This window comes from Schistocerca americana, chromosome 2, assembly GCF_021461395.2.
Source record: "Schistocerca americana isolate TAMUIC-IGC-003095 chromosome 2, iqSchAmer2.1, whole genome shotgun sequence".
In the NCBI taxonomy this organism is placed as follows: domain Eukaryota; kingdom Metazoa; phylum Arthropoda; class Insecta; order Orthoptera; family Acrididae; genus Schistocerca; species Schistocerca americana.
Genome location: NC_060120.1, coordinates 122,295,108 through 122,316,956, shown reverse-complemented (window position 1 = coordinate 122,316,956; position 21,849 = coordinate 122,295,108). Strand labels below are relative to the sequence as shown.

Below are 21,849 nucleotides of genomic sequence, written 5' to 3'. Positions count from 1 at the left end.
CAATTCTGATGGTGTAATCAAATTTTCAATATCTTTATTAGTTTATAGTTTACTATCTGATGATAAATTATGCAAGTAACACCCACCAACTAATTTGCAAAATCTAAACGGTTCATCCGATTTTGTCGATCGACATGTCTTTAGAAAGCTATTAGTGTAAACCTAAATTAGTATAAATTACAGGCATGTAACTTGAATAGTACATGAGTTATTGGAGGTCACAGTGACCTATTACTATCGATCGCGTCAGGCCATAAGTACTCCACAGTTACACGAGAAAATGGCAGCAGCATGCTCATAAATATATTTATTCATCTATGTCTTTGTGTATATATGATACATACTATTCATGAAGAAATTGGTCAATTATTTACTGTATTTTAGAAAGCACAGAGACATTAGCCTAGTGGCTTGCTGCTGTTCTATTCCTTTGATATGTTGTTGTTGTGGTCTTCAGCCCAGAGACTGGTTTGATGCAGCTCTCCATACCACTCTATGCTGTGCAAGCTTCTTCATCTCCCAGTACCTACTGCAATCTACATCCTTCTGAAACTGTTTAGTGTATTCATCTCTTGGTCTCCCTCCATTGATATATGTTTACTTAATTTGTTTATGTATTTAATAATGTGTGTTATGGCGTGTTTATGGCCCAGCCATAGGAATATTTATTTAATTTCAAGTTATTTAAATGTAAATCCAGTATTTCGAATGTGTTTCAAAATGTCTGCGAGTGTGTGTTGGCTTGGAGACATGACCGGAGCGCTACCGTCAGTCACAGTGCTCGTTACTAAGGGTGGAGTTCTGAACAGTCCAGCGCAAGGGACAGTCGCAGAGGACACGGGGGAGTTCTGAACAGTACAGGAGAGGACACAGAGGGTGCTGGACAGTACGGCGTGACGGACGCACGGTCGCAGGAGAGACTTGGAGCGTGTGGAGCGGTTTGCGCGTGCTCACGGGAAACAGAAATATTTCGTAGTGCCGACTTGTGCACTTGTGAGACTTCCATGGCTCCTGCAGTGAAGATTTAGTATGCGTTTATAAGTGAATATCTCGCGAGCTACGTTGTTGTTCATAATTGCTGGACCATCGACACCACTGTTTTACAGTAATAAAGGGCATTCTTAAAGGTACTTCTGCTATCGTACTCACCATTTAAGGTCGTTAAAATAGTACCTGCAGATTTTATTTAATTGCACTCTTTCATTCACAAATTTCTATATAACTTTCAAAATTTGCAATTTCCGAGTGATAGGAACCTTCGACCATTCGATTCATGTGTATTTTCATATTGTATACTGTAGACTCAGGAGCATTTCGCTTTTAATGCGGCAACTACGTATCCCAGCACCTAGACAACGAAACCAGCCAAAACTTATAATATTTCAACTCTGAGCCGGAGGGTACGTAGTTGAGGGCCATCACTTCACTCATCATTTCATTTTATGTGAAAGCCCGCATCTGACAACCATTAAGCATCTCCACTTACAAACTGTGGAAGCAGGTAATGTAGTATTGATTTATTTATTTATGTATTCATTTCACCTATCAAGACTGTATCTAACCAGACATTACAATATGTGTAGAACGTGACCTCTGCCTATTATTAATAATAATAATAATAATTATTATTATTATTATAACAGATGCACACTGGAGAGCCAAAAACTTATGACAGCCTGTTTAATAGCGTGCTGGTCCACCTCTGGAACACAATACAGCAGCGATTCCGCGTACGTGGATTCGACAAGTCCTTAACAGGTTTCCGGAGGTATGTGGCACCAGACGTGTACACTCAAGTCAAACAATTCCCGTAATTACAGGCATGTGGGTAGTGGACGCGGAGATGGTGCCCGACATCGTCGCAGACGTGTTCCGTCACTGTCAGACCACGCAAATTCGATGGCCACGGCGTCAAGGTTTGTCCACACGATAACATCATAGACTGATCGGTACATATACTCTGACATCCAAAGCCCAGTTATTTGTTCGAAGGAGCGACCTGTGATGTTCTATCTGTGGTCCGCCAAGATGACTTCGATCTACGACGCAACAGACGGCCTGGCCTGAAGGACTTGGCTGCAGTTGGTTACTGCCAACTCGCGTCTGCCTTTGCCGATGAGAAGACTTGGCTGCATCCTGCTCTCAACTCCTCTAGATGCCTAGCTGATGATATGTGTTGAGCTCCTGAACTACCATCATTCTGGAGGAGTGCAGTAGCTGTCCCCACCCCCACACTCCCTGACCGGCGTCATTGGCCATTATCTCGCTAAGAGGCTGCAGCACGACTCTTCACAATAACGGCCAGTTTGTGCAGGGCTCTTGGGTGCCTCTGCACGGTGCTGTCTAGATCGTCGACGAGAGCACCCTGGTGATTTACTAGCTATGCAGCTGGCCACTGGTACCAGCTGTGGAATGTCCGCAGTACAGCCAGTCCGCGACTCCCTGTGACATAGCCACCCATTGTGTTTGCTTCCCCGCCATTGTGGCAGCTGAAACTGCGACGCGTGGTGGCCTCAGCACATACCGGCCTTCCGTGAGCTCCACCAGGTCACCTGGCTACTGGCAGTGATGAAAGAACACAGCTATGTAACCAGGGATAGTAAACGAATATTCTGTTAACAAAGCCTCATCAGCGTTCGACAGATCCTCATCGCCGCACTCAGCTCCATGCCATCCTGGCAAACATAGAGGTCACAGCTCCGGCCGTCTATAATATGCCATATGATGACTAAGCGGCAAGAAACAATCAATGCCTTCTCTGCACGATAGAAATGGAGATACTATCGAAGACAGTGCTGCCAAAGCAGAGTTACTAAACATAGCCTTCCGAAATGCCTTCACAAAAGAAGACGAAGTAAATATTCCAGAATTCGAATCGAGAACAGCTACCCACATGAGGAACGTAAAAGTAAATATCCTCGGAGTAGTGAAGCAAATTAAATAACTTAATAAAAGCAAGTCTTCTGGTTCAGACTGTATACCAATTAGGTCCCTTTCGGAGTATGCTAATGCATTAGCTCCATACTTAACAAACATATACAACCGTTCGCTCGACGGAAGATCCGTACCCAAAGACTGGAAAGTTGCACAGGTCACACCAACATTCAAGAAAGGTAGTAGGAGTAATCCACTAAATTACAGGCCCATATCGTTAACGTCGATATGCAGCAGGATTTTAGAACATTTATTGCGTTCGAACATTATGAATTACCTCGAAGAAAACGGTCTATTGACACAGAGTCAACATGGGTGAACCATAACAAGCTCTTTATTCACATGAACTGTTGAGTGTTATTGACAAGGCATTTCAGATTGATTCCGTATTCCTGGATTTCCAAAAGGCTTTTGACACTGTACCACACAAGTGGCTCGTACTGAAATTACGTTCTTATGGAATATCGTCTCAATAATGTGATTGCATTTGCGATTTCCAGTCAGAGAGGGCACAGTTCGTAGTAACTGACGGAAAGTCATCGAGTAAAATAGAAGTGATTTCTGGCGTTCCCCGAGGTAGTGTTATAGGCCCTTTGCTGTTCCTTATCTATATAAACGATTTGGGAGACAATCTGAGCAGCCGTCTTCGGTCGTTTGCAGATGACGCTGTCGTTTATCGACTAATAAAGTCATCAGAAGATCAAAACAAATTGCAAAACGGTTTAGAAAAGGTATCTCAATGGCACGAAAAGTGGCACTTGACCCCCAAATAACGAAAAGTGTGAGGTGATCCACATGAGTGCTAAGAGGAACTCGTTAAACTTCGGTTACACGATAAATCAGTCTAATCTAAAAGCCGTAAATTCAACTAAATACTTACGTGTTACAATTACGAACAACTTAAACTGGAAGGAACACATAGAAAATGTTGTGGGGAAGGCTAACCAAAGACTGCGTTTTATTGGCAGGACACTTAGAAAATGTAACAGACTTACTAAGGAGACTGCCTACACTACGCTTGTCCGTCCTCTTTTAGAATACTGCTGCGAGGTGCGGGATCCTTGCCAGATAGGACTGACGGAGTACATCGAAAAAGTTCAAAGAAAGACAGCACGTTTTGTATTATCCTGAAATGGGAGAGATTCTCACAGAAATGATACAGGATTTGGGCTGAAAATCATTAAAATAAAGGCGTTTCTCGCTGCGACGGAATCTTCTCACGAAATTCCAATCACCAGCTTTCTCCTCCGAATGCGAAAATATTTTACTGACACCGACCTAAATAGAGAGGAACGATCACCAAGATAAAATAAGGGAAATCAGAGCTCGTACGGAAAGATATAGGTGTTCATTCTTTCCGCCCGCTGTACAAGATTGGAATAATAGAGAATTGTGAAGGTATATCGATGAACCCTCTGCCAGGCACTTAAAAGTGATCGCCAGAGTATCCACGTAGATGTAGATGTCCAGTCACATTAATGTGGCCACGCCTATGTTCAAAACCAACAGACCACAGGTGACAACACTATCAGTTGAAGGTATGTAAAGTATGTCGGTAGACAGAAAATAGTGCAGTCGTTGGCGTAATTCGGAAACGGAGCGATTTATCTAACAACGGAAAGAGTATGATGATTGGCTATTGGGCAGGGGGTGGAAGCATTTACGAAATGGTTTAAGTTTGTAAACTCTTCGCATGGCGCCAGGGTTAAACTATATTGTGCATGACAAAATGACGCTATCCAGAACATGTGTCGAGGCAGTTCGGGTGCGCCATGGGTCATATATGACAGGGGTGATCGACGGCCGCAGACACTTTGTAACACCGAAAATGCAGGATGCATGGCACATGCTACCGATACATAATTTTTTTCAGAATTATGTGTAAATAACTTTAATTTAAACGATTTCTTTTAATAAGTAAAGACATTGCTTCACTGTATGTGTACATTTAGGTAGAAGTCTGTTGACGTTTCATTGTATTTATCTGTGTTTTACTGTGAAACTTATAAGCTCTGGGAAAAAGCCAAAGGAATTGTTATTTGCATCGACTAGCAACGATAATAGCAGTGCTTGTGCGTTGTAAAATCTTTGGGTAGCGGGTTGTTGCGCAGAGCGCGCAGAGAGAGGGAAACGGGTTCCAGCGCTTGTAGTGTGCGGAACTGTGGTGTTAACGCTCTCGCAGTAGAGAGTATCATTTCGACGGCATCATGTAACCGCGCCGGCCAGATGACTACTAGCAGGAGGAAGGACAGTGGACGGGCGGAAGAGGCTATATTAATTACGATTGCCCGTTCCTGTAATTAGCCGTGGCCCCACAAGATGCTACCGTCTTCAACAACAGCAGCAGTTCCAGCAACACAGATTCGTCGTCGGCTCCGAGTTTCGTCGCAAGCACAGCACTGAAATAATACTGTTCATTGGTAGAAAGTATTAACGCTTAACCCAGCAGCACAACTGAATGTGATTTGATTAATGAACTTTATTTAAATAATAATCAGTTAAATTCAAGGCGATTGTGTCCTCATTGCCTCCAGACATTTTTACCAAGCAAGGTCCTTGTTCCCTTTTTTCCTTATATGCTAACCGAGGTTTGGCAACGGCCTTGCCGCAGTGGTTACACCGGTTCCCGTGAGATCACCGAAGTTAAGCGCTGTCGCGCGTGGTCGGCACTTAGATGGGTGACCATCCAGGCCGCCATGTGCTGTTGCCATTTTTCGGGGTGCACTTTGCCTCGTGATGCCAATTGAGGAGCTACTCGACCGGATAGTAGCGGTTTCGGTCAAGAATACTATCATAATGACCGGGAGAGCGGTGTGCTAGCCCCACGCCCGTCCTATCCGCATCCTCCACTGAAGATGACACGGCGCTCGGATGGTCCCGGTAGGTCACTCGTGGCCTGAGGACGGAGTGCTTTAACCGAAGTTTGAGAATCTATCACTGGAAAAAAATCCAAATCTAAGGAAAATGGACAAATTATGAGTGTGGAAGTTTTATATATTTTACACATAGCTTGGAGCACATGGCTGATTGGTTTGGTACGTATTCTAGTATTTAATTCTGTTCAAGTCAGTAAAAAAGGCTCAGTTGTTCAGACAATAATATGAAATCCAATTTGAAAACTAAGGCCGGCTCGGTGGCCGTGCGGTTCTAGGCGCTGCAATCCGCAACCGCACTGCTGCTACGGTCAAAGGTTCGAATCCTGCCTCGGGCATGGATGTTTGTGATGTCCTTAGGTTAGTTAGGTTTAAGTAGTTCTAAGTTCTAGGGGACTGATGACCCAAGATGTTAAGTCCCATAGTGCTCAGAGTCATTTGAACCATTTGAGAATTAAGTAACTGCAACGTAAAAAGTGCTTGCCTTTCTCTAAATTTCTTTGATGACGTTATGTTGAGGTCTCTGAAAGTCATTGTTCACGTAACGAAGTTCAATAGTAACGTACAGTTCAAGTGTATATTTTCAAATCATTACTCGATTGCCATTTTCAAAATTTAATGACAAACTTAATGTAAAAGTGACTTCTCAGCTTTCTTTATCATTACACACTCACTTAGAATTAGTGTCAAAAAATGGGACAACCTTCAGTTGCCACGTCAGTGTATTGCTGATGATGGTGTGGTGTACGGGAAGGTGTCGTCGTTGAGTGACTGTAGGAGGATACAAGATGATTTGAACAGGATTTGTGATTGGTGTAAAGAATGGCAGCTAACTCTAAATATAGATAAATGTAAATTAATGCAGATGAATAGGAAAAAGAATCCTGTAATGTTTGAATTCTGCATTAGTAGCGTAACGCTTGACACAGTCACGTCGATTAAATATTTGGGCATAACATTGCAGAGCGATATGAAGTGGGACAAGCATGTAATGGCAGTTGTGGGGAAGGCGGATAGTCGTCTTCGGTTCATTGGTAGAATTTTGGGAAGATGTGCTTCATCTGTAAAGGAGACCGCTTATAAAGCACTAATACGACCTATTATTAAGTACTGCTCGAGCGTTTGGGATCCCTATCAGGTAGGATTGAGGGAGGACATAGAAGCAATTCAGAGGCGGGCTGCTAGATTTGTTACTGGTAGGTTTGATCATCACGTGAGTGTTACGGGAATGCTTCAGAAAATCGGGTGGGAGTCTCTAGAGGAAAGGATGCGTTCTCTTCGTGAATCGCTACTGAGGAAATTTAGAGAACCAGAATTTGAGGCTGACTGCGGTACAATTTTACTGCCGCCAACTTACATTTCGCGGAAAGACCACAAAGATAAGATAAAAGAGATTCGGGCTCGTACAGAGGCATATAGGCAGTCATTTTTCCCTCGTTCTGTTTGGGAGTGGAACAGGGAGAGAAGATACTAGTTGTAGTACCAGGTACCTCACGCCACGCACCGTATGGTGGATTGCGGAGTATGTATGTAGATGTAGATGTAATAATAAATGTTTTTCTTTCCCATCATCTTGTACAGGATTTTGGATGTAAATCGCCCTAGTGGGCTGGCAACCGTAATTATTTCCTTCTCGTTCATTAGTGTAACTTTTGGATTCATGATCAGTGGTACCCCTTTTCTGTCCAGTGTTGTTCGTGACTGAATGCACAAAATAACTTTCATTTTCCAAATTATAGCCGTGTTCGGTTTAATTACTTTTATTTTTAGTAGACTTTCCATCAGAAGGGTCGGTTGTACACTTCCCTCCTACTTATCGGTATCACTTCTTCGGGAAATATGGCCTCAGACAATCAGAAAAAATCCATTAGGCATACACGCGATCCACGGTCATATTTTATATCGCAAGCAGGATAGGCCGATTTCTAAGGGGGAGATTACAACTTGTACGGCGAATGGACGTGCCACCGTTGAGCAGCTGACAACCCACATGCACCAAGGGGCTAACAGTATCTCCTCAACGACCGCTGAGCAAACGTCGCTGCGATTGGCCTCCGCAGCAGGGACCTGGTTCGTGCACCCATGTTGACTGCATTCATCGGCAGTGAGGGTTGCAATTCGCACATCACCGCCGCAACTGGACGTCCGCTGCACGACCACAGGTAGCCTTTTTCATTAATCGTGTTTCATGCTCCATCAGACAGGTGGCTGTTAGTGCGTACGACGTAAAATGCCTGAGAGCAAACATCTCGCAACAGTCGTTGGAAGGTCCAGGGCAGACGAAATTTTCGTGACATTCCCTGGGTGATTTCGTCATCTGGACGGCACAATGGATCAACACATGTATGCATCTATCCTTGAGGTACATGTATCCCTACATACAGTTTGGTTTTTCTCATGATGATGGCATTTATCAGCAGGACAACGCAACGTGCGTAGTTCGAAAAGCACCGAGATGAATTTACCACAATCCCCTGGTCACCAAACTCCGGGGATTTAAATGTAAGCCGGCCGGAGTGGCCGAGCGGTTCTAGGCGCTACAGATTGAAACAGCGCGACCTCTACGGTCGCAGGTTCGCATCCTGCCTCGGGCATGGATGTGTGTGATGCCCTTAGGTTAGTTAGGTTTAAGTAGTTCTAAGTTCCAGAGGATTGATGACCTCAGAAGTTAAGTCCCATAGTGCTCAAAGCCATTTGAACCATTTTTTTAAATGTACTCTCGAATCTGTGGGACCACCTGGACCAGGCTGTTCGCGCCATGGATCATCCGAGAAACCTAGCTGGCGACGGCGCTTAAGTCGACATGTTTGTACACTGTACACTGTATGTAGGGATTCATGGACCCCAAGGATAGATGCATACTTGTGTTGATCCATTGAGCAATCCAGAATGACGAAATCATTAGGAGTGATTTAAAATGGATCATATGAAGTTGATCGTCGGTAAAGCAGATGCCAGACTGAGATTCATTAGAAGAATCCTAAGGAAATGCAATCCGAAAACAAAGGAAGTAGGTTACAGTACACTTTGTCGCCCACTGCTTGAATATTGCTCACCAGTGATCCATACCAGAGAGGTTTGACAGAAGAGACACAGAAGATCCAAAGGAGAGCAGCGCGTCGTTACAGGATCATTTAGTAATCGCGAAAACGTTACGGAGATGATAGATAAACTCCAGTGGAATACTCTGCAAGAGAGACGCTCAGTAGCACGGTACGGGCTTTTGTTGAAGTTTCGAGAACATAGCTTCACCGAGGAGTCAAGCAGTATATTGCTCCCTCCTACGTATATCTCGCGAAGAGACCATGAGGATAAAAACAGGGAGATTAGAGCCCACACAGAAGCATACCGACGATCTTTCTTCCCACGAACAATACGAGACTGGAATAGAAGGGAGAACCGATAGTGGTACTCAAAGTACCCTCCGCCGCACACCGTCAGGTGGCTTGCGGAGTATGGATGTAGATGTAGATGTAGATGTTCCATATTCCTGTCAGTTACCTTCCGGAATCTCAGTGACTTTCTTTCTGCACGGCTCACAGCGGTTAGCGCTTCAAGCGGTAGTTATTCAAGGTTTTGACAGGTGCTCACATTAATGTGTCTGAACAGTATATCTTAGTTGTTTCCTATATTATGGGGGAACATGTGACGTAATTTATTGTCTGATTTGAACATGATTTTTATCGTACACTGTGGTGACAAAAATCATGTGGTAGCGAAATGCACATACATAGGTGGTAATAGTATGGAGCACACAAGGTATGAAAGGGCACTGCATTGGTGCACCTATCATTTCTACTTCGGTGATTCATGTGAAAAAGTTTCTGACGTGACAGTGGGAATTATCAGACTTTGATTGCGGAATGGTAGTTGCAGTTAGACGCATGGGGCATTCGCTTTAGGAAATCGTTACGGAATAAATATATCGTGATTCACAGTGTCAAGAGTGTGCTGAGAATACGAAACCTCAGGCATTACTTCTCACCACAGACAACGCAGTGGCCGACGACCTTCACTTAACGACCAACAGAAGCGTTGTTTGCGTAAGGGTGCCAGTGCTTACAGACAAGCAACACTGTGTGAAATAACCGCAGAAGACAATGTGGGACGTACGACGAAAATGTCCGTTAGGACGGCGAGACAAAATTTGGCGTTAGTGGACTATCGTAGTAGAAGACCGACGCAACTGCCCTGCTAACAGCACGACAACGCCTGCAGCGCCTCTACTGGGCTCATGACCATATTGGTCGGACTCTTAAACGACTGGAAAAACGTGGCGTGGTCTGGTGAGTGCCGATTTCAATTGGTAAGAGCTGATGGTAGGATTCGAGTGTGGTGCAAACCCCACTAAGCCACAGACAAAAGTTGTGAACAAGATACGGCGCAAGCTAGTGGTGGCTCCGTAATGATAAAGACTGCGGTTATGGTGGAATGAACTGAGTCCTATGGTCCTACTGAACTTGGAGACCATTTGCAGCCATTCATGGACTTCAAGTTCGCAAACAACTTTGGAATTTTTATAGATGATACTCTGGCATGTCACCAGGCCACAACTGTTCGTTATTGGTTTGAATAATATTCTGGACAATTAGAGCGATTGATTTGGTTACCCCGACATGAACCTCGGTCAATATTTATGGGACATAATCGAGGGATCAGTTCGTGCATGCAATTCTGCACCGGCAACACTTTCGAAATTATGTATCGCTATAGAGGCTTCGTGACTCAGAATTTCTGCAGGGGATTTCCAACGACTTGTTGAGTCCATGTCCACGTCGAGTTTCTGCGCTACGTTGGGCAGGAGGAGGTCCGACGCAACATTAGGAGGTGTCCCAAGACTTTTGTTACCTCAGTGTATATTTTTTGAGAAATATTACCGTTAAACGTCACCGTTAGTATATCGCATCTGACGAAAACTGGACCCCTTCACCATCGCAGGGGTTCTTCACCATCGCACTGAAGCTCACCTCGAAACTGTCGGGAGCGATGGAAAGGCCTTTTCGTTTCAGGCTGTGCCAAGTCGGAGAGGGACGAGATGCGTCCGCCAGATTCTGATCGCTGACCAGAGCCCGAGCCCGCGGCCGGGGGTTGGTGGTGCCGTGCTGCAGGTGTGGAGAGCGCAACGCGAGCGCCACCCAATTACCGCTTCAACATTGTGGCCGGCCGTAAATCTGCGCGCCTTAACGCGGGCCCCGCGGCGGCTCGCGGGCGGCCGCCGGCCGGCGCGCGCTCTTAAAGTCACTTTATCGCCGGCGCTGCCCGGCCGGGCCCGCTTAATATATGATTTGCGTGGCGGCGGCCGTATTTCACGCGCCGCCAGCGGTCGTTTATGGAGAGAGAGAGAGAGAGAGAGGACCCCCGGGCGCCGAAAACGCGGGCCGAACTATGCCGCGGCATCGGTCGCTCGCCCCGTCTGGTCGCGGCCGGCCGCGCCGCCGCAGAGACTGCCCAACTGTGGAGGGTCTGTTGGGAGCCATCGCAGCGGTGGTTGTTGGCCGGTAGCGATCCACTGCTGTGCAGAGTCCTCTACCAATGAAAAAGTTAAAGGTAGAGTTCCTCGTCTAGCCCTAGACTGACGATTTGGGCCCGACTGACCGCAGTGTCGTCCTCTACCAACGGCGTCGTCGGATGTGTCATGGAGTGGCATGTGGCGAATGCATCACTCTCCAGGCTGATGTCTGGTTTCCTGAGAGACTGCCCAACTGTGGAGGGTCTGGTGGGAGTCACCGCAGCGGTGGTTGTTGGCCGGTAGTGATCCACTGCTGTGGAAAGTACTCTACCAATGAAAAAGGTAAAGGTAGAGTTCCGCGTTCTCGCCCTAGATTGACGATTTAGGCCCGACTGACCGCAGTGTCCATCCTCTACCAACGGCGTCATCGGATACGGCATGGAGGGGCATGTGGCGAACGCACCACCCTCCTTGCTGATGTCTGGTTTCCTAAGAGACCGTCCAACTGTGGACGGTCTGTTAGGAGCCACCACAGCGGTGGTTGTTGGCCGGTAGCGATCCACTGCTGTGCAAAGTCACCAATGAAAAAGTTAGAGTTCGCGTTCTAGCCGTACACTGACGATTTGGGCCCAACTGACCGCAGTGTCATCCTCTACCAACGGCGTCATAGGATGTGGCATGGAGGGGCTTGTGGCGAATGCACCACTCTCCAGGCTGATGTCTGGTTTCCTGAGAGACTGCCCAACTGTGGAGGGTCTGGCAGCAGCAACCGCAGCGGTGGTTGTTGGCCAGTAGTGATCCACTGCTGTACAAAGTCCTCTACCAATGAAAAAGTTAAAGGTAGGGTTCGCGTTCTAGCCCTACACTGTCGATTTGGGTCCGACTGACCGCAGTGTCATCCTCTACCAACGGCGTCATCGGATGCGGCATGGTAGGGCATGTGGCGAACGTACCACTCTCCAGGCTGATGTCGGGTTTCCTGGCCTTGGAACTGATATTTAACGGTCGAGCAGCTTCTCAGTCGGCCTCACGATGCTGAGTGCATGCCGTAGAACATGAAACGCATCATGCTGTAGCGAGCCTCGTGTTTCATTTCCCTTTTTACTCAGCACAGTTAATCCATCGAAAATGTATATCTAATAAACATATTCCGATGTACCATGAAGAGCCAAAGAAACTGGTACACCTGTCTAATATCGTGTAAGACTAAAGCAAGCATAGAGAAGTGGTGAAATACGACGTGGCATGGACTCGAGTTACGTCTAAAGTAGTGCTGGAAGGAATTGACACCATAAATCCTGCAGGGCTGTCCATAAATCCATAAGTGTACGACGGGGTGAAGATGTCTACTGAACAGCACGCTGCAAGGCGTCCCAGTTACACTGAATAATGTTCATTTCTGGGGGGTTTCTAGACCAGCGGAAGTGTTTAAACTCAGAAGAGTGTTCCTGGAGTCACTCTATAGCAATTATGGACATGTGGGGTGTCGCATTGTCCTGCTGGATTTGCCTAAGTCCGTTGCCCGTTGGAATCCACAATGGACATGAATGCATGCAGGTGATCAGACAGGATGCTTACGTACGTGTCGCCTGTCAGAGTCGTGTCTCGACGTATCAGGGGCCCCATACCACGTCAACAGCACACGCCCCACACCATTACAGAGCTTCCACCGCCTTCAACAGTCCTCTGCTGACACGTAGGCTCCATGGATTCATGAGACTGTCTCAATACCCGTCACGTCCATCCGCTCTATACAATTTGATACGATACTCGTCCGATCAGGTAACGTATTCTCTGTCATTAACAGTCCAATGACGGTGTTGATGGGCCCAGGCGAGCCGTAAAGCTTTGTGTCGTGCAGTCATCAAGGGTACAGGATTTGGCCTTCGCTTCCGAAAGCCCATATCGATGATGTTTCCTTGAATGGTTCGCAATCTCACACTTTTTGATGGCCCAACACTGACATCTGCAGCAACTTGCGGAAGGTTTGCACTTCTGTCACGTTGAACGATTCTCTTCAGTCGTCGTTGGTCCCGTTTTTGCACGAGCTTTTTCCGGCCGCAGCGATGATGGAGAGTTGATGTTTTACCGATTTCCTGATACTCACGGGCCACTCGTGAAATGGTCGTACGGCAAAATCCCCCAGCCGGCCGAAGTGGCCGTGCGGTTAAAGGCGCTGCAGTCTGGAACCGCAAGACCGCTACGGTCGCAGGTTCGAATCCTGCCTCGGGCATGGATGTTTGTGATGTCCTTAGGTTAGTTAGGTTTAACTAGTTCTAAGTTCTAGGGGACTAATGACCTCAGCAGTTGAGTCCCATAGTGCTCAGAGCCATTTGAACCAAAATCCCCCATTTCATTGCTGCCTCGGAGATGCTGTGATCGATCTCTCGTGTGCAGACTATACCACCACGTTCAAACTCACAAATTTTGATAACCTGCCATTGTAGCAGCAGTAAACGATCTAACAAATGCGCCAGACAGTTGTCTTAATATAGGCGTTGCCGACCGCAGCGCCGTATTCTGCCTGTTTACACATATCTGTATTTGAATACGCACGCTTATACCAGTTTCTTTGGGTCTTCAGTGTACGTGCAAAACAGCAGTATTCAGATTGGGAGTGGATGATGATTGTAGAGGATCTCATTTAACGAACAATTATCACAAGCTCACATATGTATATGCACTCATTCTGCCATCACGAGCATTTGACCCTTGTTTGTTCTGAGCTATCAATGAAGTTATAATAATAAATGTACGCAATTTCTTACCCTTGTTCATTCAGTAGCTGGATGTCCCCGTCACTTCTTAGTAAATATTAATATTTAATCAGGGCATACAACAGTCCACATGTTAGGATCAACCAACCTTTCCTTCCGTTTATGTGCACACAATTCGTTTAAATACGCCTGGACCATAGTGGAGGATTTGCACATTCAGAGGGGATACACAGAGCATGTCAGTGGCATAACAGAATGACTAGAGCCTCACCCCAGTGGCGCCTTGCACAGTTCATCCACTAAGGAAAAATCCTAGCAGTACTGGGGAGGGTCGAACCCGGGTCCTCCGCATCGCAGTTAGCCGCATTGACCACTCAGGTATGGAGAACGTCTCTACCAATGAAAGACTGCACCAAAAAAAGAATCAAATCCCAGGTATAAAACAGTATGTTTAAAGGTTGTTGCAAGTGGGCCTCGAACACTGGAGGGGTATATTCTGGGTAATTTGCACTCCGTTTTAGGAAACGCTAGTTTTTCACACATCTCATAACGTTGCAAGATCACTTATTAACGTCATTAGATTCTCCATTCGTGCAGCTTGTTCTTGTGGTTTCCAAGTCCGCAAAATAGTCCGATGCAGCTCTCAGCACTAGCCTGTCCCGTGCTATCCTCTTCACCTCCGTGCAACTACTGTAACCTACTATATTCACACCTAGGTCTCCCTCTGCTATTTTTCTGCCCCAAACCTTCCCCCTTTACCAAACTGACTGTTCTTTGATGCCTCTGGAAGTGTCCTAACAATTGATCCCTTCCTTCAATCAAGTTTTGTCATAGATTTCTTTCCTCCCCAGTTCCATTCAGTACCTCTTTATTAGTTATTCGATCTACCCATCTAAACTTCATCATTTTCTGTAACACCACAGTTCCAAAAGCTTCTATTCTCTTGGTGTCTAAATTGGCTACCATCCGTGTTTCATTTCCGTACCTTCTTAAAGACTCAATTCCATTTAAATTTGTATTCGACGTTAACAGTTGCTGCCCAAGCAGCAAAACTCATATGTTACTTTTAATTTCTCATTTCCTATTCTAACCCCTTTAGCATCGCAAGTTTTAGTTCAACTACATTCCGCTACACTTGTTTTACTTCTTCTAGTGTTGCTATAATAAACAGCCTCAAGACTCTGTAAGTTCTGTCTAACTTCTGTTGAAGATCCGTCGCCGTCTCCGAAGTATTACAATGTCACTGACGTACCTCAAAACTCTTAATTTGTTTCTCCTGAATTTTAATTCCACTTCCATATTCTTCCTGAGATTCCTTCACAGATTGCTCAGTTTGCAGATTGAATAGCATCAGGATTTGCTATAAACCTTTCTCACTAGCTTCACAACTACTGCCTCCCTCCTACGTCCTTCGACTCTTATAAATGTAGTTTGCGAAAATTGTAACCAATGCTGTAAGATCGCTAATAACAGTCAATAGATGTTGGTTAACTTCTTTATTACATTACGCGTTTTGGTTGTAGCCTAACATCAGCGATCTTGTCAACAAATGTTTTACAAAATAACCATAAGCACTTCGTAATCCGGATCAAGACGTGATACAGAAATGTAACACAATACCATGTAGGTAGTAGAAATGGTAAGAAGCAAGTAACAAAGTTGGTGAAATAATTTTAAACACAGTCACTGTGACAGGTATAAAGTCACAATTGTAGGCTACTCGCGCCAGGTGAACAAAAACAACGTCCGTACAGAGTCAGAGAAAATACTGCCTCCAAAGATTAACAGCTGCACGCGCCAGATGACGTACTAACAAGTGATAAAAGTAAAAAAACACTGTTATATTAGCCATCATCAGGCGGCGTTTAAACCAAGTGACCAAGAATAAAGTGTGAAAGTACACTCCCGGAAATTGAAATAAGAACACCGTGAATTCATTGTCCCAGGAAGGGGAAACTTTATTGACACATTCCTGGGGTCAGATACATCACATGATCACACTGACAGAACCACAGGCACATAGACACAGGCAACAGAGCATGCACAATGTCGGCACTAGTACAGTGTATATCCACCTTTCGCAGCAATGCAGGCTGCTATTCTCCCATGGAGACGATCGTAGAGATGCTGGATGTAATCCTGTGGAACGGCTTGCCATGTCATTTCCACCTGGCGCCTCAGTTAGACCAGCGTTCGTGCTGGACGTGCAGACCGCGTGAGACGACGCTTCATCCAGTCCCAAACATGCTCAATGGGGGACAGATACGGAGATCTTGCTGGCCAGGGTAGTTGACTTACACCTTCTAGAGCACGTTGGGTGGCACGGGATACATACGGACGTGCATTGTCCTGCTGGAACAGCAAGTTCCCTTGCCGGTATAGGAATGGTAGAACGATGGGTTCGATGACGGTTTGGATGTACCGTGCACTATTCAGTGTCCCCTCGACGATCACCAGTGGTGTACGGCCAGTGTAGGAGATCGCTCCCCACACCATGATGCCGGGTGTTGGCCCTGTGTGCCTCGGTCGTATGCAGTCCTGATTGTGGCGCTCACCTGCACGGCGCCAAACACGCATACGACCATCATTGGCACCAAGGCAGAAGCGACTCTCATCGCTGAAGACGACACGTCTCCATTCGTCCCTCCATTCACGCCTGTCGCGACACCACTGGAGGTGGGCTGCACGATGTTGGGGCGTGAGCGGAAGACGGCCTGACGGTGTGCGGGACCGTAGCCCAGCTTCATGGAGACGGTTGCGAATGGTCCTCGCCGATACCCCAGGAGCAACAGTGTCCCTAATTTGCTGGGAAGTGGCGGTGCGGTCCCCTACGGCACTGCGTAGGATCCTACGGTCTTGGCGGTCATCCGTGCGTCGCTGCGGTCCGGTCCCAGGTCGACGGGCACGTGCACCTTCCGCCGACCACTGGCGACAACATCGATGTACTGTGGAGACCTCACGCCCCACGTGTTGAGCAATTCGGCGGTACGTCCACCCGGCCTCCCGCATGCCCATTATACGCCCTCGCTCAAAGTCCGTCAACTGCACATACGGTTCACGTCCACGCTGTCGCGGCATGCTACCAGTGTTAAAGACTGCGATGGAGCTCCGTATGCCACGGCAAACTGGCTGACACTGACGGCGGCGGTGCACAAATGCTGCGCAGCTAGCGCCATTCGACGGCCAACACCGCGGTTCCTGGTGTGTCCGCTGTGCCGTGCGTGTGATCATTGCTTGTACAGCCCTCTCGCAGTGTCCGGAGCAAGTATGGTGGGTCTGACACACCGGTGTCAATGTGTTCTTTTTTCCATTTCCAGGAGTGTATTTACGTAAAAAGTATAATGCAAAGTGATGCAAAGTAACACAACCGATAAAACAACACGAAACTGCTAAATCATAAATAAACATCGTCATGTGTTACTTCTGAATACCCACGGAGAGGCGCTAAGGCTAAACAGCTGATACATAACGCACATTCAGAATACGAAAAACAATAACATTTGATGCAAACACATACCAAAAGGAATACTGATAACACCATGCAATAAATTACCAAACAAGACAGAATTATATTATTGGGAATGGAAATGCTTATTGATTGTGAAATTAACGTGAGAAGATTAGGTCGCCAACGATTCTAACCATACAACTAATCAAAGGTTTGGCCGAATCGGAAAATAAATTAATTTGATCACAGACCAAAAACTTATAAAAATGTATACGTTGTGATATCGCTCATAGGGGATGCGATGTAATTAATAGTATTGCCCGTGGACTGTTCACGAGAATCAAACATTTAAAATAAAATAGAAAATGCATGAACACTGTGCAGAAGATCAGCTCCTAGCAACACACCTGAAAATAAGACTTAATCTAAAGCATTTGTTTTAAAATAAAAGGGGAAACTAATCACTGGACCTGTGCGTAAGGAAACGCGTTGGATGTGCGAACGGGAAAGCTACGAGGTGAGTGGCTTAGGTGCAAAATCGGAACCTCGGAACACAAGGGAAAATTGTAGATAAAATCATTTATTCCTAAGACATGGATGTGATGCATGTACACAATTCCTGATAATATTAATTCCTAAAACATTAAAGAAAAGCAAAGATACATTCACCGTTATAATCCACACCTAAAATAATTGGTGTGAATCATTCATACAACTGCTGTTGCCTGATAACTGATCGCAGTAACTCGTGAAAACGGTACACGTTTCGCAGTACACCCGCGTGACCACGTGGTTTGTGGAGACGCAATTTCTAGGTATCGTGGCCAAGTTGCAACAATATCACATCACACAATCATGAACAGTTAACATTCTTTAAAACAAAAATGAGATCGGACAGTTAGTGATGACGGTAGCCCAACAAACTCTAATGTTCAACCACGTGGTTGGCTCCACACGGACGAAAGATACATAAAGCAAGGAAAATTTACGAGAAGGCAAAGCTATTGATATTTAGGAAAATAAAAGATTATACAGGCACAGCTGAAGGCAAACAGACATTCATACAGAAGCAAGTGCTCACTTCTTATCGACACCTTTGTGTGGCGCTCTTCCGGCGGATCCAAGTCTGCTATAGAAATTTACTAAAAGAAAACTCTGTCAAAGTTTTGCATTCCTTGCTGCGACAAGGCAAAGCAATCCTTCAGAGTTGAAAAGCGAGACCAAAAGCTAACAGCTCTCCTCTCACCAAGTAACAACGAGCCACGCGGTCAGTCTAAGTCACCCTTCTTCGACTGGAGCACAGCTGTGGACGCTTCCCGTACCGGCGGCAGACTGCCTCCCGCTTTTCTCTCCAGCCTCTTCCACGCTCCTCGTAGCCCGGAAACCCAAAGATGCCATTTCCGCCACCAACCTAATGGAGGTGGATTTCTTACAAGTAGTGCAAACCTCTTTGCCTACTTCACCACTGCGAGAGTTGACTATTCTGTACAACTGCTGCTGAATCTGTATGACTATCGCAGACTTTCTGCAGCAGACTACGCCACAGTTTAGCAACGTGACAGACTTCATTCAATCACACGACTATGCGAGTTATAAGAAAAGAGAAACAAGGAAAAGAAAGAGAAATGTTAGTGAAAATGGGCTACCGGACTAATGAAAGGTGGCTACTGGACCCTTTGAAATGTTATTTTATTTCTAATAGAAAGGGAAGATTAATAACAATAGAATAAATTATTATTTTCTGATAAATATAAAATAAGCAAGCGTGAAAGGAGACAGATTAATTAACAAGCAAATCGCCACTGTGTTCCTCGAACCACTCCATCCCACTATGGGCCTAGTGACATGGCGCATTAGATTGCTGAAAAATGCCATTGCTGTTGGGAAACAGGATCGTCATGAAGCGATGTACGTGGTCTGCAACCAGTACACGATACTAATTGGCCGTCATGGTGCTTTGCATGAGCTCCACTTGATCCATTGATGCCCATGTGAATGATCGCCAGAGCATAATGGAGCCGCTATCAGCTTGTCTCCGTCCCGCAGTACAGGTGTCAAGGAGCTGTTCCCCTGGAAGATGACGGATTCGCGCCCTCCCATCGGCATGACGCAGAGGGTATCGGAATTCATAAGACCATGCAATACTCCACCACTGCGCCAACATCCAGTGCCGATGGTCACCTGCCCATTTCAGTCGTAGTTGCCTATGTCGTAGTGTTAACTTTGGCACATGCATGGGTCGTCGGCTGCGGAGGCCCATCGTTAGGAGTATTCGGTGCACTGTGTGTTCAGACACACTTGTACTATGCCCAGCATTAGCGTTTGATGTTAGTTCCACCACAGTTCGGGGCCTATCCTGTTTTACTAGTCTGCCCAGCCTACAACATCCGACATCTGTAATGAGGGGTGGCCGCCCAACCCCACAACGTCTGGACGTCGTTTCACCTTGGTTTCGCCACGTACTGAAGACACACACCACAGCACGTCTCTAACACCCGACAAGCCTACATCTACATCTGCATCTACATGGATACTCTGCAAAGCACATTTAAGTGCCTGGCAGAGGGTTCATCGAACCACCTTCAAAACTCACTATTATTCCAATCTAGTATAGCGTGCGGAAAGAGTGAACACCTATACCTTTCCGTACGAGCTCGGATTTCCCTTATTTTATCGTAGTGATCGATTCTCCCTATGTAGGTCGGTGTCAACAAAATATTTTCGCATTCTAAGGAGAAAATTTGTTATTGGAATTTCGTGAGAAGATTCCGTCGCAACGAAGAACGCCTTTCCTTTAATGATGTCCAGCCCAAATCCTGTATCTTTTTTGTGACACTCTCTCCCATATTTCGCGATAATACAAAACGTGCTACCCTTCCTTGAACTTTTTCGATGTACTCCGTCAGTCCTATCTGGTAAGGATCCCACACCGCGCAGCAGTATTCGAAAAGAGGACGGACAAGTGTAGTGTAGGCAGTCTCCTTAGTAGGTCTATTACATTTTCTAAGTGTCCTGCCAATAAAACGCAGCCTTCGGTTAGCCATCCCCACAACATTTTCTAAGTGTTCTTTCCAATTTAAATTGTTCGTAATTGTAATACCCAGGTATTTAATTGAATTTACGGCTTTTAGATTAGAATGATTCATCGTTTAACCAAAGTTTAACGAGTTCCTTTTAGCATTCATGTGGATGACCTCACACTTTTCGTTACTTAGGGTCAACTGTCACTTTTCGCACCTTTCAGATATTTTTTTCTAAATCGTTTTGCAGTTTGTTTTGATCTTCTGATGACTTTATTAGTCCATAAACGACAGCGTCATCTGCAAACAACCGAAGACGGCTGCTCAGATTGTCTCCCAAATCGTTTATATAGATCAGGAACAGCAAAGGGCTTATAACACTACCTTGAGGAACACCAGAAATCACTTCTGTATTACTCGATGACTTCTCGTCAATTACTACATACTGTGACCTCTCTGATAGGAAATCACAAATCCAGTCACATAATTGAGACTATATCCCACAAGCACGCAATTTTGCTACAAGCCACTTGTGTAGTACAGTGTCAATAGCCTTCCAGAAATCCAGAAATACGGAATCGATCTGAAATCCCTTGTCAATAGCACCCAACAGTTCATGTGAATAAAGAGCTTGTTGTGTTTCACAGGAATGATGTTTTTTAAACCCACGTTGATAGTGTGTCAATAGATAGTTTTCTTCGAGATAATTCATAATGTCTGAACACAATATATGTTCCAAAATTCTACTGCATATCGACGTTAAGATATGCATCTGTAATTTAGTGGATTACACCTTGAATATTGGTGTGATCTGTGCCACTTTCCAGTCTTTGGGTACGGATTTTTCGTCTACCAAACGGTTGTATATGATTGTTAAGTATGGAGCTAATGCATCAGCGTACTCCGTAAGGAACCTAATTGGTATACAGTCCGGAGCAGAAGACTTGCTTTTATTAAGTGTTTAAGTTGCTTCACTACTCCGAGGATATTTACTTCTACGTTACTCATGCTGGCAGCTGTTCTCGATTCGAATTCTGGAATATTTACTTCGTCTTCTTTTGTGAAGGCATTTCGGAAGGCTGTGTTTAGTAACTCTGCTTTTGCAGCACTGTCTTCGATAGCATCTCCATTGCTATCGCACGGAGAAGGCATTCATTGTTTCTTGCCGCTAACATACTTCACATACGACCAGAATCTCTTTGGATTTTCTGCCAGGTTTCGAGACGAAGTTGCGTTGTCGAAGCTGTTATTAGATCTCGCATTGAAGTCTGCGCTAAATTTCGAGCTTCTGTAAAAGATCGCCAATTCTTGGGGATTTTGCGTCCGTTTAAATTTGACATGTTTGTTTCGTTGTTTCTGCAACATTGTTCAAAAAAATGTTCAAATTTGTGTGAAATCTTATGGGACT

At 45.5% G+C, this 21,849-nt stretch overlaps 1 protein-coding gene and 1 pseudogene across 1 annotated transcript in view; one reads left to right on the top strand and one right to left on the bottom strand.

Moving 5' to 3' along the window:
- The window catches only part of LOC124593818 (vegetative cell wall protein gp1-like), a 42,206-nt gene that overhangs the window by 5,891 nt on the left and 14,466 nt on the right, over positions 1–21,849 (bottom strand). The window lies entirely within an intron of this gene.
- On the top strand, positions 5,527–5,644 carry LOC124597108 (annotated as a pseudogene).